Raw genomic sequence first — 16,488 nt, 5'->3', positions numbered from 1 at the left:
TTCCTACATATTCCTATGTAAAACTTTTAATTGCCAATTGTGGTCCCACCATAGCCACAGGGATAGTGATTATTTAAGAGCTCAGCGCAGTGCAAAGCACTTACTTTCATCCTAAATCTACTTCCATTCACGATCCAGCGCCAATAAAGCAAGTTAGATAACTCCACTGGGTTTTCTAAAAATACGCAACTGGAAATCCCCGACTCTCAGCTATTTTAGTGTAATACTGAGTTACGTAATAGGAGTCAATTAGTAAGGTAAAGATATGCATGTACATTGAAGGAAATCCACTGTTAGTAGATAAGGGCCGTTCTTGTCATGCTTATCCCTATACATTGTAGTTCATTTAAAATCGTGTCGGAACTCATCACTTGTGTACCATGTAGCTAACAATTTCTGCATCTATGGCGCAAATACTTAATTAAAAACAGTTTATTATATGTCATGTACATGTAATGTAGTGATTGAATAAGTACATATTTTTAAAACTCATATGGGATTTTAATTATTTAAAACTCAAACTAGAATTGAGTTATTTAGTAGAAAATTTCGCATAAAATTTATTTACAATGTACAGGTAAACTTCGTTATCTCGACATCGACGGGACCATCGTAAAATGTCGAGATATCCGAGGTGTCGAGATATCAGAGTTGAGACTTGACGTCCAAGATTTCATTGCACAGCAAAACAGACAAGCTTATTATATGTACATGACTTTAATATAGACTGTAGCTCAACATATTTCAGAATCTCTCTATTTTTATTAAAAATCTAAGAAGTTATTTTAAAAATCTTGTTTATGAAACGTGTTCTTTATCGAAATATTTCTAAATTCACAAAGTTTCAGCACAAAGTTACAGCATTGAGCTGCATTCGCGTGTAACTTGCCTTTTCGTCGGAACAGGATACGAAATGCGCTCTATAAACTTCGAACCGTATAAAGTCGACATCCGATATACGGTAAAAAAAATATATAAATGCGGATTATTTTTTTTCTTATTTTATTCTGGAAGAATATACATTAAAATTAATTTTTTTTTAAAGAGATTTGTGTATCTAAACTAAGTAGTGATGTTACAGATGCACGAATTACGGCTGATTCGGTCAATCGTGTCGTTAATTGGATTGTTTCCTGTTGAATACATTTTAACTACAAAATATCATTAAAACATTTTTTTAATTCCTTAGTCTGAATTTTTCAGTGTATTTTTTTATTCATTGTTATTTAGTTATCTTTTTCAAATTTAAAAGTTATGTTACGTTTCGATATAAATAACATTCTGTACATTTACGCAGAATCGTGTAGATTTAGTAATGATATTACCCAAGCTCAATGAACTTCTCAAAGACGCCGAAGGGGCTTGGGATTCACCTACAAACACAGTCTTTAAAATTAATTAAGCAGCGTGCAGTCAAAACATGGGTGTGAAAGGTGTGAAACTTTGACGACGTTGAGATACCCGGAGTCGTCCGTGCGTGACGAGCGACCCTATCTGACAAACAGTTAGGTTCAGTAGAGCAGAAAATTGCCGATGTCGACATATACCAGGTAAATTTTGCTCTTGGGACTGTAAATATACGTCGAGATAACCCGGGTTGTCGACATTACCGAGGTCGACATATCAGAGTTTTTGCAAATCATTTATATAGTAAATACTGCCGGGACCGCGGAAGGATGTCGACATATCCCAGGTTGTCGACATATCCGATGTCGAGATACCGAAGTTTACCTGTACTTACATATGTGCTTTCTATATAACTTCCATTATTTCTTCTTCTAGACCCTTATTTCTGGCAATGTAACTAAAAACAAGTCTTCCTATTATCACCCTTGCACCATGAAGAGAACTATCAATGAAGTGATTTTCACATCTCAGTATCAATTAGTAACAGACTGGAATGCATTCATGGACTGTCTATACTTGTGTTGTACTCTATACTTGCAATATGGATAAAAAATATGATGTAAATAATTCCCAACAAAAGGCAGTTTGCAGCTGTACGTACATATAGGCACTTGGTGGCTGTGTTTTTGACGAATCCACTCAGATAGGAAAACTAATTTCTCGGAATATTGTGCTTTAAAATTGTGTGTGCAGTGCGCAAGATACGGCAAAAAATGCAAAAAACTTAATTAAATGTTAACGTTCTTAGCAATGGACAGGAATAGCACCGATGAAATGTTAAGCAAACAGTGTAATACTTGTATTAGGAAACTAGGAAGAAATAGTTTATGTAAAGATGTGCGTGTGTTGCCAATTTGACTGCTAAGCAACTTAATGAGGACTACATAAAAACAGAATAAAACAATATTTTATATACTTTCATGAAGATATATTAATAATTGAGATTAATACACTGTATTTTCTTTCTTGGGCTGTTGAATTATTTATCATGGAAATAACAGAAAAATTACAGGCAATTATTTTCAGTATTCCTTTTCAACTAACACTACAGTACTGTGGATATTTTTTCCTCTAAACATGTTTTGCTTGGTTGTTAAAATCATATATAAACAAGTTAGTAAAGAATGGTATAAAGCATCAAACGTCCGTAAAAAAATACTGAAGCATTTTAAAGTATTTCAACAATAGTCCAAAATACTTTTGGGGTTTAATGACATATTTTTAATCCAAAGAAGAAAAGTATAAAATTATTATTTTAAAAAAGTATTATTTACAAATCAGATATACATATTGTGAGATCAACAGAAAAGACAAATTTTTGTTGCAAATACAAATTAAACTAGATGAGATCTCGTTGCAAGCAACGAATAGGTCTTCAATTAGATTTAGGAAATTTTGATTACAAGAAAGTAGAACAACTTCAAATAAAAAAAAAATATTCATATTAATTCTTCAAAATATGCTTAACAACACATGAAAGAGTAAAATCTATCAATTTCAAACAACTTCCGGTCTTTTATATTCACTTCCGGTATGACCGGAAGTACTCAAAATGACTTTTAACTCCTCACTGAGTGTGGAGGAGTCATCCCTCAAAGTTTCGAAGAAAAATGAGCATTTTCTCGTCTACTTCCGGTTTGGAAGAAATAACTTCCGGTGAAAATAGTATGACTTGAAACAGTCTATTTGTCTCTATTATCTCTATTGTAAACATTTAAAAAAGAAAAAAAATAAAAATTTGCATTTTTTTAAACTACATCCGGTGGACAACGGCCGTCACGGCAACATACACTAATCAAAAAATTCAAATCTACTAGTCACAATCTATCATCCCTGAAAGTTTCAAGACTCAATCTCAAAGCGTTTTTGAGAACACTTTCGGACAAAATGCAACTTTAAAAAAAGAAAATTGGCCGGAAGTGACGACGGCAAATAAAAAAAAAACGCCCAAAGTTCAGATGATTTGCCATCATTGCTGAAAGTTTCATGAAAATCTATCGAGGCGCTCTCAAGAAATCGCCTGCACAAAATCGGTAAGAAAAAAAAAATAATAACTAGAAACTCATTGCGAGCAATGAGAGGTCTTCCGTCCGATTTTGAAAATAAAAACGTAAATTCAATTAAGCTGAAAAGGTGATAAAAAATATTCAGACACTCTGGAGATTTAACCCTGGTTGTCAGCGTGAAAAATCCAACGTGCTTACCATTAAACATTCACTTTTTTGCATCACTTCCTGTCACGACCGGAAGTAACGGCAATATAAGATTTCTTCATGATTCAAATAAACTGATGACTGACTACCAGTTCTGAAAGTTTTAGACTTCAGTCATTTACTGTTGCCGAGCAATATTGTGAGAACTAATTATAATTCTGAGGACAGGTAAACACGCAACCGGAAGTGAATTTTATAAAAAAAAAAAGAAATCTCTGAAGTTTCTCTATACGTTTGCAGTATCTACAAAATGCATAAAAACATTTCAAGTACTTTATCAATAAGCAATATTTATGAGAAAGTTAAATATCAAAATAATGTAGTTTATCACCTAAAACCGGAAGTTGACGTTTTTGTTTCCGGTGGAATCTAACATATTTCAAAACAGCAAAAGAGATGCAATTAAGTGATGGAAACTGTAATTTAAGAAAGAGAAGTTAAAATTTTTGATTTCTTTGATCACTTCATGTGACGACCGGAAGTTACGACGGACGTGTTTAACCAAAATGGTTTTGCCTACTCCTCAAGGTCTGCTACTCATAAAAATTTGGTGTTTTAATCTTTTACCTGTTTTTGAGATCTCGCTCAGACAATTTTTCATTTTGAGGACAGAAAAACACGCGACCGGAAGTGAATTTTTGAAAGATATTTGAGGTCTTTTTAGACCTTTGCAGTCTAAATAACATATTTAAAATTCATTTCAAATACGTCATCTATAAAGAATATTTATAGGAAAGCAAAATACTCAAATTTTGTAGTTTTTCTCTTATAACCGGAAGTTGTCGTTTTTGTTTCCGGTGGGACCAACATCTTTCGAATCTGCGAAAAAGATGCAATAAAGTGATGCAATTTTTAAATAAAAAAAGAAAAGTTGAAATTTTCGATTTCTTTGATCACTTCCTGTGACAACCGGAAGTGACGGCTGACGCTCTGAACCCAAGTGGTTTTGGCTACATCTTAAGGTCTGTTGCTCATATAAGTCTGGTGTCTTAATCTCTTACCGTTTCCGAGATATTGCTTAAGCAACTTCTCATTTTGAAGACAGGAAAACATGCGACCGGAAGTGAATTTTTCAAAGATATTTGACGTTACTCTAGACATTTGCTGTCTGAATAACATATCTTAAAATCATTCCAAATACTTTATCTACAAAAGATATTAATGGGAAAGATTGATTGTATGTTGTTTTACGTCCCATTCGAGAATTTTTCACTCATATAGAGACGTCATCATATACCGGTGAAGGGCTTCAAATTTTGACCTTTACTCGGCACTCAGGGCCATTGAGCAGTGAGGGATCTTTATCGTGCCAACGCCTGCCGTGACACGGGGCCTCGGTTTTTAAGGTCTCATCCGAAAGACCCGCAACTTTCACTTCAAAGTGCCGAGCGCATGGCGAAGGAACAGTTGCTACCCATTTAATCGACTTGGGTCTGTCGCGGCCGAGATTCGAACTCACGACCTCCCGATCACGGAGCGAGCGCTCTACCGACTGAGCTACCGTAAACGGTTTAATGGGAAAGAAAAATACTCAAATTATGTAGTTTTTCTCTTATAACTGGAAGTTGACGTTTCTGTTTCCGGTGGGACCAATATATTTCAAAACTACAAAAGAGATGCCATAATGTGATGTAAGAATTGATTTAAAAAAGGAAAGTTGAAATTTAACGATTTCTTTGATCACTTCCGTAATCGACCGGAAGTGCCGACAACGAACGAAAAGTTGCCCTCTCCAATCTAGAAATCATGTTCTATCATCTCTAACAAGTCTCCAGTTAATATCTTAAGCCATTCTTGAGAACACTCAAGGACAAAATTTCATTTTAAAATCAGGAAATTGTCCATAACTTGGCACTGGAACCGATTTTACCAAAAAACGGAATTTTATATAAAATTCATATAAAGACCTTTTATCCCTGAAAATTTCAAGGAAATTCATTCAATAGTTTTCAAGAAATCAAGTGCACAATATTTTGTCTAAAAAAAAAAGAATAATAATAATAACTAGAAACTCATTGCGAGCAATGAGAGGTCTTCCGTCCGATTTTGAAAATAAAAACGAAAATTCAAGCTGAAAAAGTGATAAAAGGAATTCAGACACTCTGGAGATTTAACCCTGGTTGTCAGCGTGAAAATCCAACGTGCTAACCATTAACCATTCACTTTCTTGCATCACTTCCTGTCACGACCGGAAGTAACGGTGATACAAGATATTCTCATGATTCAAATAAACTGATGACTGACTATCAGTCCTGAAGATTTTAGACTTCAGTCCTTTACTGTTGCCGAGCAATATCGTGAAAACAAATTCTAATTTTGAGGACAGTTAAACACGCGACCGGAAATGAATTTTATAAAAAAAAATCTCTTACTTTTCTCTAGACATTTGCAGTATCTACAACATACATAAAATTAATTCAAGTACTTTATCAATAAGCAATATTCATGAGAAAGTTAAATATCGAAATAACGTCATTTATCTCCTAAAACTGGAAGATGATGTTTTTGTTTCCTGTGGAATCTAACATGTTTCAAAATAGTGAAAGAGATGCAATAAAGTGATACAAGTTTTAATTTAAAAAAGAAAAGTTGAAATTTTTGATTTCTTTGATCACTTCCTGTGACGACCGGCAGTTACGACGGATGCGTTCAACCAAAATGGTTTTGCCTACTCCTCAAGGTCTGCTACTCATAAAAATTGGGTGTTTTAATCTTTTACCTGTTTTTGAGATCTCGCTCAGACAATTTTTCATTTTGAGGACAGAAAAACACGCGACCGGAAGTGAATTTTTAAAAGATATTTGAGGTTACTCTAGACCTTTGCAGTCTGAATAACATATTTAAAATTCATTTCAAATACATTATCTATAAAGAATATTTATAGGAAAGTAAAATACTCAAATTTTGTAGTTTTTCTCTTATGACCGGAAGTTGTCGTTTTTGTTTCCGGTGTGACTAACATCTTTTGAATCTGTGAAAAACATGCAATAAAGTGATGCATTTTTAAATAAAAAAAAGAAAAGTTGAAATTTTCGATTTCTTTGATCACTTCCTGTGACGACCGGAAGTGACGGCTGACGTTCTGAACCCGAGTGGTTTTGGCTACATCTTAAGGTCTGTTGCTCGTGTAAGTCTGGTGTCTTAATCTTTTATCGTTTCCGAGATCTTGCTCAGACAACTTCTCATTTTAAGGACAGAAAAACACGCGACCGGAAGTGAATTTTGCAAAGATATTTGACGTTACTCTAGACATTTGCTGTCTGAATAACATATTTAAAATTCATTCCAAATACTTTATCTACAAAAGATATTTATGGGAAAGAAAAATACTCAAATTATGTAGTTTTTCTCTTATAACCGGAAGTTGACGTTTTTGTTTCCGGTGGGACCAACATATTTCAAAACTGCGAAAGAGTTGCAATAATGTGATGCAAGATTTGACTAAAAAAAGAAAAATTGAAATTTTCGATTTCTTTGAACACTTCCGGTGACGACCGGAAGTACTGACGACGAAAACCAAAGTAATTTCGAACATCTAAAAGTCATGGTCTATCATCTCTAACAAGTCTCCAGTTCATATCTTTAGCGGTTTCTTAGATCCTTCGAGGACAAAATTTCATTTTAAAATCAGGAAATTGTCCATAACTTGGCATTGGAACCGAATTTACCAAAAAACGGAATTTTATATCAAATTCATATAAAGACCTTTTATCACTGAAAATTTCAAAGAAATTCATTGAATAGTTTTCGAGAAATCGCGTGCACAAAATTTTGTCTAAAAAAAAAAGAATAATAATAATAACTAGATGAGATCTCGTTGCGAGCAACGAGTGGGTCTTCCGTCAGATTTTTGATAAGATGAGATAAGAATTTGACTGAGATTTTCGTTTAAATATAATGATATAAATAAATTGTTAAGATGAACAATTTTGCTTTAATAATGTTTTACAAAATATTGATCATTAAAGGAATATAGATTAAAGACTTTCGCCCCTTCTTGGCCCCTAATGTGAGAGGTCAGCCCCTTTTTCTTGATATCATTTTAAAGCTCTCATGATTTGAACACTTTTTATTCAACAACTAGTCAGAAATTCTTTTTTGTTTTCGTGATATATGCAAAAGAAATATTGAAGGCCGACCCTTCAAGTCCTAAATAGGGACGTCTAGCAAAAATTGAAAGAGTGCATATTGTTCAGAATATTATTTTCATCGTCTTTTGTTCAATACTGTTTATCAGAATATTCTTCCTTTTCGAGATATATTGCGCCATAGATTATGCAATCTGGCCCCCTAAAAACCCCTTACTGCGTAATATATGATATCAACATCATGTTATTTAGATAAAGTGTGTGAAGATGTACTATTTCGCTTCAGTAATATATTACAAAATATTGATCATTAAAGAGTTATTGATTGTATGCTTTCGGCCCCTCTCAGCTCCTTATTTAATGGGTCAGACCCTTTTCCTTGATATCATCTTAAAGCTCTCATGATTTTGAACACTTTTTGTTCAGGAATTATTCAGAAATTCTTTTTCGTTTCCGAGATATAATATCCGAAGGATATATTTAGGGGCCGGCCCTTCAACTCCTTAATGGGGACGTTTAGCAAAAATCAAAAGGTTGCATATTGTTTAGAACATTATTTTGAATAACTTTTGTTCAATATTACTTATCAAAATATTTCCCACTTTTGAGATATAAAGCGTCAAAGATTTAGCATTCTGCCTCCTTATGGCCCCTAATTATGTAACATATGATGTGAATATCATAAGATATAGTTGTAAATTGTTGAGATGAACATTTTTGCTTCAGTAATGCATTACAAAATATTGATCGTTGAAGAGTTATTGTTCAAAGACTTTCGGCCCCTCTCAGCCCCTATTTTGAGGGGCCAGCCCCTTTTTCTTCATATCACTTTAAAGCTCTTATGATTTTGAACACTTTTTGTTCAACAACTAGTCAGAAATTCTTTTTCGTTTCTGAGATATTTGCAAAGGAAGTATTTAGGGGCCGGCCCTTCAACTCCTTAATGGGGACGTTTAGCAAAAAATGAAATGTTGCATATTGTTTAGAGCGTTATTTTGGACATCTTTTGTTCAATATTGCATATCAAAATATTTCCCACTTTTGAGATATAAAGCGTCAAAGATTTAGCATTCTGGCCCCTTATGGCCCCTAATTATGTAACATATGATGTGAATATCATAATATGTAGTTGTAAATTGTTGAGATGAACATTTTTGCTTCAGTAATGCATTACAAAATATTGATCGTTGAAGAGTTATTGTTCAAAGATTTCGGCCCCTCTCAGCCCCTATTTTGAGGGGCCAGCCCCTTTTTCTTCATATCACTTTAAAGCTCTTATGATTTTGAACACTTTTTGTTCAACAACTAGTCAGAAATTCTTTTTCGTTTCTGAGATATTTGCAAAGGAAGTATTTAGTGGCCGGCCCTTCAACTCCTTAATGGGGACGTTTAGCAAAAAATAAAAGGTTGCATATTGTTTAGAACATTATTTTGGACATCTTTTCTTCAATATTGCTTATCAAAATATTTCCCACTTTTGAGATATAAAGCATCAAAGATTTAGCATTCTGGCCCCTTATGGCCCCTAATTATGTAACATATGATGTGAATATCATAATATATAGTTGTGAATTGTTGAGATAAACAATTTTGCTTCAGTAATGCATTACAAAATATTGATTGTTAAAGAGTTATTGTTCAAAGACTTTCGGCCCCTCTCAGCCCCTATTGTGATGAGTCAGCCCCTTTTCTTTAATATCATATAAAAGATCTTGTAATTCTACACAATTTCTGTTCAATATAGTTTAACAAAATACTGATAGTTAAAAAGTTATCGTAAGAAATGTCTCTAAAATTCACTCATGATTCGTGTCCTAAAGTTTGACCCCTACCGAGCTTCCATACTAGGCACTTCCGGAAGATTTGAAAACCCAGGTGATCAATGGCAACATGTCCTCTATCATCGCTGAAAATTTCAGCACTCTAGCTTTAATCGTTTTTGAGTTCCATTGCAGACAAGGAGGACCTCTGAATTTTGATTAAAGGGCGATAACTTCCGACCGGAAGTGAATTTCAAAAAAATGAGAAAAACGTATAAGGTTCAGACAAAGATACATCTTCCCTGAAATTTCCAAGTAAATCGATCGAGCCAACTCCGAGAAATCTTCTGCACAAAAATTGTAAAGAAAAAAAAAGAATAATAATAATAATAACTAGATGCGATCTCGTTGCGAGCAACGAGTGGGTCTTCCGTCCGATTTTTGAGAAGATGAGATACGAATTTGACTGAGATTTCCGTTCATATAAATAGTGAAAACGTACAATTTGCTTCAGTTATGTTTAACAAAATTTTGATCATTATGACACCTAAAAACGCAATGTTTGATGAAGATTTTAAAATATTTATAGTAGCAGATCGTGAAGATGAACATTACTGTAAAAGGGTTATAGATAAAAGACTTTTGGCCCCTCTGGGCCCCTAATTCGAGGGGTCAGCCACTTTCTCTTGATATCACATGAAAGGTCTAGTAATTCTGAAGACTTTTTGTTCAACAACTATTCAGAAGTTTCCTTTCGTTTTCGAGACACGTAGACTTGAAGTATTTAGGGGCCGTCCCTTTAAGTCCTTATAGGATCTGTTTAGGAAAAATTCAAAGGATGCACATTGTTGAGAACATCATTCTAAACAACTTTCTTCAATATTGCTTTTCAAAATATTCCCTTCTTTCGAGATATGAAGCGTCAAAGATTAAGCATTCTGGCCCCTTCTGGCCCCTAATTACGTAATATTTGATAAAAATTTTAAGATATATAGTTGCAGATTGTGAAGATGAACATTTTTGCTTCAATAATTAATATCAAAATATTTAACATTAAGGAGTTATAGATGAAAGACTTTTGGCCCCTCTGAGCCCCTAATTTGAGGGGTCAGCCCCTTTTTCTTGATATCACATGAAAGGTCTTGTAATTTCTGAAGACTTTCTGTTCAACAACTTTTTAGAAGTTTTCGAGATATGTAGACTTGAAATATTATGGGGCCATCCCTTTAAGTCCTGATAGGGGCTGTTTAGGAGAAATTAAAAGGATGCACATTGTTGAGACCATCATTCTTAACAATTTGGTTCAATATTGCTTTTCAAAATGTTTCCCCTTTTCGAGATATAATGTGTCAAAGATTTAACATTCTGGCCCCTTATGGCCCCTAATTACGTAATATTTGAAGAAAACTTTAAGATATATAGTTGCAGATTGTGAAGATGAACATTTTTGCTTCAATAATCATTATCAAAATATTTAACGTTAAAGAGTTATAGATGAAAGTCTTTTGGCCCCTCTGAGCCCCTAATTTGAGGGGTCAGCCACTTTTTCTTGATATCACATGAAAGGTCTTGTAATTCTGAAGACATTTTGTTCAACAACTATTCAGAAGTTTCGTTTTGTTTTCGAGATATGTATACTTAAAATATTTAGGGGCCGTCCCTTTAAGTCCTTATAGGGGCTGTAAGGAAGAATTAAAAGGATGCACATTGTTGGGACCATTATTCTAAAAAACTTTTGTTCAATATTGCTTTTCAAAGTGTTTCCCCTTTTCGAGATATAAAGCGTCGAGGATTTAACATTCTGGCCCCTTATGGCCCCTAATTACGTAATACTTGATGAAAATTTTAAAATGTATGGTTGCAGATTGTAAAGATGAACATTTTTGCTTCAATAATAAATACAAAAATATTGCTTGTTTAAGAGTTATTGATCAAAGACATTTGGCCCCTCTCGGCCCCTTATATGACAAGTCAGCCCTTTTTTCTTGATATCATGTTAAAGATCTTGTCATTCTGCACAAATATTGTTCAATATGTTTTAACAAATTAATTATACTTTAAAAGATATGATATAAAATGTCTCAAAAATTCACTCATGATTCGTGTCCTAAATTTCGACCCCTACCGAGCTTCCATACTAGGCACTTCCGGAAAATTTCTAAACCCAGGTGCAAAATGCCAACATGTCCTCTATCATCACTGAAAATTTCAGCACTCTAGCTTAAGCCGTTTTTGAGTTCCATCGCAGACAAGGAGGTCCTCTGAATTTTAACAAAAGGGCGATAACTTTCGACCGGAAGTAGATATCCCTTAACAGACTTGCCGGAATTATTTTCAGATGTCAACGCATCTACCTTGAAAATTTGAATGAAATCGAACAAGCCATCTCCGAAAGTCTTCTGCACAAATTTTGTAAGGAGAAAAAAGAATAATAACGAGATTTGTAGACTTGAAAATTTTAGGGGCCGTCCCTTTAAGTCCTTATAGGGGCTGTTTAGGAAAAATTCAAAGGATGTACATTATTTAAAACATCATTCTAAACAACATTTGTTCAATATTGCTTTTCAAAATGTTTCCCCTTTCCGAGAAATAATGCATCAAAGATTTAACATTCTGGCTCCTTCTGGCCCCTAATTACGTAATATTTGATGAAAATTTTAAGATATATAGTTGCAGATTGTGAAGATGAACATTTTTGCTTCAATAATTAATATCAAAATATTTAACGTTAAAGAGTTATTGTGAAAGACTTTTGGCCCCTCTGAGCCCCTAATTTGAGGGGTCATCCCCTTTTTCTTGATATCACATGAAAGGTCTTGTAATCCTTAAGACTTTTTATTCAACAACTGTTCAGAAGTTTCGTTTCGTTTTCGAGATATGTATACTTGAAAATTTTAGGGGCCGTCCCTTTAAGTCCTTATAGGGGCTGTTTAGGAAAAATTAAAGGGATGCACATTGTTGAGAACATCATTCTAAACAGCTTTTGTTCAATAATGCTTTTCAAAATGTTTCCCCTTTTGGAGATATAAATCGTAAAAGATTAAGCATTCTGGCCCCTTCTGGCCCCTAATTACGTAATATTTGATGAAATTTTAAAATATATGGTTGCAGATTGTGAGGATGAACATTTTTGCTTCAATAATGTATACAAAAATATTGCTTGTTTAAGAGTTATTGATTAAAGACTATTGGCCCCTCTCGGCCCCTCATATGATGAGTCAGCCCTTTTTTCTTGATATCATGTCAAAGATCTTGTCATTCTGCACAAATATTGTTCAATATGTTTTAACAAAATAATTATACTTTAAAAGATATGATACAAAAAGTCTCAAAAATTCGCTCATGATTCGTGTCCTAATTTTCGACCCCTACCGAGCTTCCATACTAGGCACTTCCGGAAAATATCTAAACTCAGGTGCAAAATGCCAACATGTCCTCTTTCATCACTGAAAATTTCAGCACTCTAGCTTAAGCCGTTTTTGAGTTCCATCGCAGACAAGGAGGTCCTCTGAATTTTAATAAAAGGGCGATAACTCTCGACCGGAAGTAAAAATCCCTTAACGGACTTGCCGGAATTAACTTCAGATGTCAACGCATCTACTTTGAAAATTTGAATGAAATCGAACGAGCCATCTCCGAGAAATCCCCTGCACAAATTTTGTAAGGAGAAAAAAGAATAATAATAACTAGATGAGATCTCGTTGCGAGCAACGAGTGGGTCTTCCGTCCGATTTTTGATAAGATGAGATAAGAATTTGACTGAGATTTTCGATCAAATATAATGATATAAATAAATTGTTAAGACGAACAATTTTGCTTTAATACCGTAATGTTTAACAAAATATTGATCATTAAAGGGTTTTAGATTAAAGACCTTCGGCCCTTCTTGGTCCCTAATGTGAGAGGTCAGCCCCTTTTTCTTGATATCATCTTAAAGCTCTCATAATTTTGAACACTTTTTGTTCAACAACTATTCAGAAATTCATTTTTGTTTTCAGGATATATGCAAAAGAAATATTAAGGGCCGGCCCTTCAATTCCTAAATGGAGATGTCTAGCAAAAATTGAAAGAATGCATATTGTTCAGAATTTTATTTTGAACGTCTCTTGTTCAATACTGTTTATCAAAATATTCTTCCTTTTCGAGATATATTGCGCCAAAGATTATGCAATCTGGCCCCCTAAAGACCCCTTATTGCGTAACATATGATATCAACATCATGTTGTTTAGAAAAAGTGTGTGAAGATGAACTATTTCGCTTCAGTAATATATTACAAAATATTGATCATTAAAGAGTTATTGATTGTATACTTTTGGCCCCTCTCGGCCCTTTATTTAAAGGGTCAGACCCTTTTCATTGATATCACCTTAAAGCTCTCATGATTTTGAACACTTTTTGTTCAACAACTATTCAAAAATTCCTTTTCGTTTCCAAAATATATGCAAAGGATATATATAGGGGCCGGTCCTTCAACTCCTTAATGGGGACGTTTAGCAAAAAATGAAAGGTTGCATATTGTTTAGAACATTATTTTGAACATCTTTTGTTCAATATTGCTTATCAAAATATTTCATAGTTTTAAGATATAAAGCGTCAAAGATTTGGCATTCTGACCCCTTATGGTCCCTAATTATGTAACATATGACATAAATATTATAATATATAGTTGTTAAGTGTTGAGATAAACATTTTTGCTTCAGTAATGCATTACAAAATATTGATGGTTAAAGAATAATTGATCAAAGACTTTCGGTCCCTCTCAGCCCCTATTTTGAGGGTCCAGCCCCTTTTTCTTCACATCACTTTAAAGCTCTCATGATTTTGAACACTTTTTGTTCAATAATTAGTCAGAAATACTTTTTCGTTTCTGAGATATTTGCAAAAGAAGAATTTAGGGGCCGATCCTTCAACTCCTTAATGGGGACGTTTTGCAAAAAATGAAAGGTTGCATATTGTTTAGAACATTATTTTGAACATCTTTTGTTCAATATTGCTTATCAAAATATTTCATAGTTTTAAGATATAAAGCGTCAAAGATTTGGCATTCTGGCCCCTTATGGCCCCTAATTATGTAACATATGACATAAATATTATAATAAATAGTTGAAAATTGTTAAGATAAACATTTTTGCTTCAGTAATGTATACCAAAATATTGTTTGTTAACGATTTATTGATTTAATACTTTTGGCCCCTCTCGGCCCCTAATATGATAAGACAGCCCTTTTTTCTTGATATCATATTAAAGATCTTGTCATTCTGCACAAATATTGTTCAGTATGTCTTAACAAAATAATTATACTTTAAAAGATATGATACAAAATGTCTCAAAAATTCACTCATGTTTCGTGTCCTAAATTTTGACCCCTACCGAGCTTTCATACTAGGCACTTCCGGAAAATTTCCAAACCCAGGTGCAAAATGGCAACATGTCCTCTATCATCACTGAAAATTTCAGCGCTCTAGCTTAAGCCGTTTTTGAGTTCCATCACAGACAAGGAGGTCCTCTAAATTTTGATAAAAGGGCGATAACTTCCGACCGGAAGTTAATATCCCTTAATGGAATTGCCGGAATTAACTTCAGATGTCAACGCATCTACCATGAAAATTTGAATGAAATTGTACAAGCCATCTCCGAGAAATCGTCTGCACAAAATTTGTAAGAAGAAAAAAGAATAAAAATAATAATAATAAAAGTGAAAAAGAAACCGAAGAATAATAGAAGGGTCTTCCGCTGAAGACGGAAGACCCTAATAACTAGACAAATTACTAGTCGTTAAACATTTTTGGATGTTTCCGTAAAAGTCTATTTAAAAAAAAAAAAAATGCTCTTCAAGCAGGGATCGAACTCAAAACCCTTGGGTTGAAAGGCAGGTGCGCTAACCATTAGGCCACGCATTCCGACAACAGTAGTAAGTTAAAATGTTTAGGACTATAGAATAGATGCAAGCGTATTTTTAGAATCGGTAGGGGAAGAAAGAAGTTCCGTAAAAGGAAATAGTTCCTGAACTTGCAAGCAGTATATAAAATAAGAAGGGACGGGCTGCGTGAGAAAACGTTAACACTGTTCCCTAATGAAAATGTATTAGTGGACTGTGGCCCGATTCATCGATATTGTGAGCATGCTGATTTTTTTGTAAATACATGTAGCTTTGTTGAAAGCTTTAAAGATCGGGTTCGGATTTTAGCATTTCTGACTGAATATCCTGAAATAAATATGAAACATTTAAATAAGCATTTCTTTGGGTTATATTAAATATATGTAGCACAAATTAAACTCCCAACATGCATTTTTAGAAGGGAAACACGACAATGAAAGCGAGAATTGTTTTTAATATATCGAAAATCGCTATGTCTGTAAACTGATTAATTCCAAATAAAAATCAAATAAATTCCACATGTAAAAGAAAGAGAGAATGCTCGTTATTAAAATGTCATATCATATCAGGAGAATCGAATGCTATTAACGACATCTGAAGAAATAGCCAATAAAAGGTTAAGATCATTTCTTCGTTCACCTGCACTTTAATTTCAAACACAACAGAACTTGTAGTTTTTGCCGTGAAACTTCATGACTTCTATATACTTATAAGACTCACCGTAAAACTTTCCAGAAAGTTTCTCTGAGGTCTATACTACATTTGTACCAAATTTGGTGTCGATCCGAGGTCTGGTTTGAATTTTTCAGAAATATTCTACGTTGTTGTTGATGTGATTTTTTTTTTTAAGAAAGGGGGGGGGGTGAGTTATTTTTTTTATGTTTCTTTTTAACTAACAATTGTAACTACTTCCACAACCTTAAGCTTGATTGTGACCTTTGGGTCAAGGTCAAAGGTCAAGGTCATTTAAAAAAAAAAATCTTTACGTTCTATGTTTTAACCTGCTACTGTAGCTGGATGCATGTCCTTAGTTTCAAATTTAACCCAAAGTCATGTTTGCCGATAATTTTCATTATTCTTTTTTTTTTTTTTTTTGGAGAGAGGGAGAGAAGGACAATAAAACTTAAGAAAGTTCCAGTAG

At 33.8% G+C, this 16,488-nt stretch overlaps 1 protein-coding gene across 1 annotated transcript in view; it reads right to left on the bottom strand.

Annotated features, from left to right (window-relative positions):
- LOC133187394 (uncharacterized) overlaps window positions 1–16,488 on the bottom strand; it is a 185,834-nt gene that overhangs the window by 84,146 nt on the left and 85,200 nt on the right. The gene's annotated exons all lie outside the window — the stretch shown is intronic.

This window comes from Saccostrea echinata, unplaced genomic scaffold, assembly GCF_033153115.1.
Source record: "Saccostrea echinata isolate AGI-Se365-2 ecotype Australia unplaced genomic scaffold, CSIRO_AGI_Sech_v1 ptg000015l, whole genome shotgun sequence".
Classification (NCBI taxonomy): Eukaryota; Metazoa; Mollusca; class Bivalvia; order Ostreida; family Ostreidae; genus Saccostrea; species Saccostrea echinata.
This window is presented reverse-complemented; position numbering and strand designations above follow the sequence as displayed.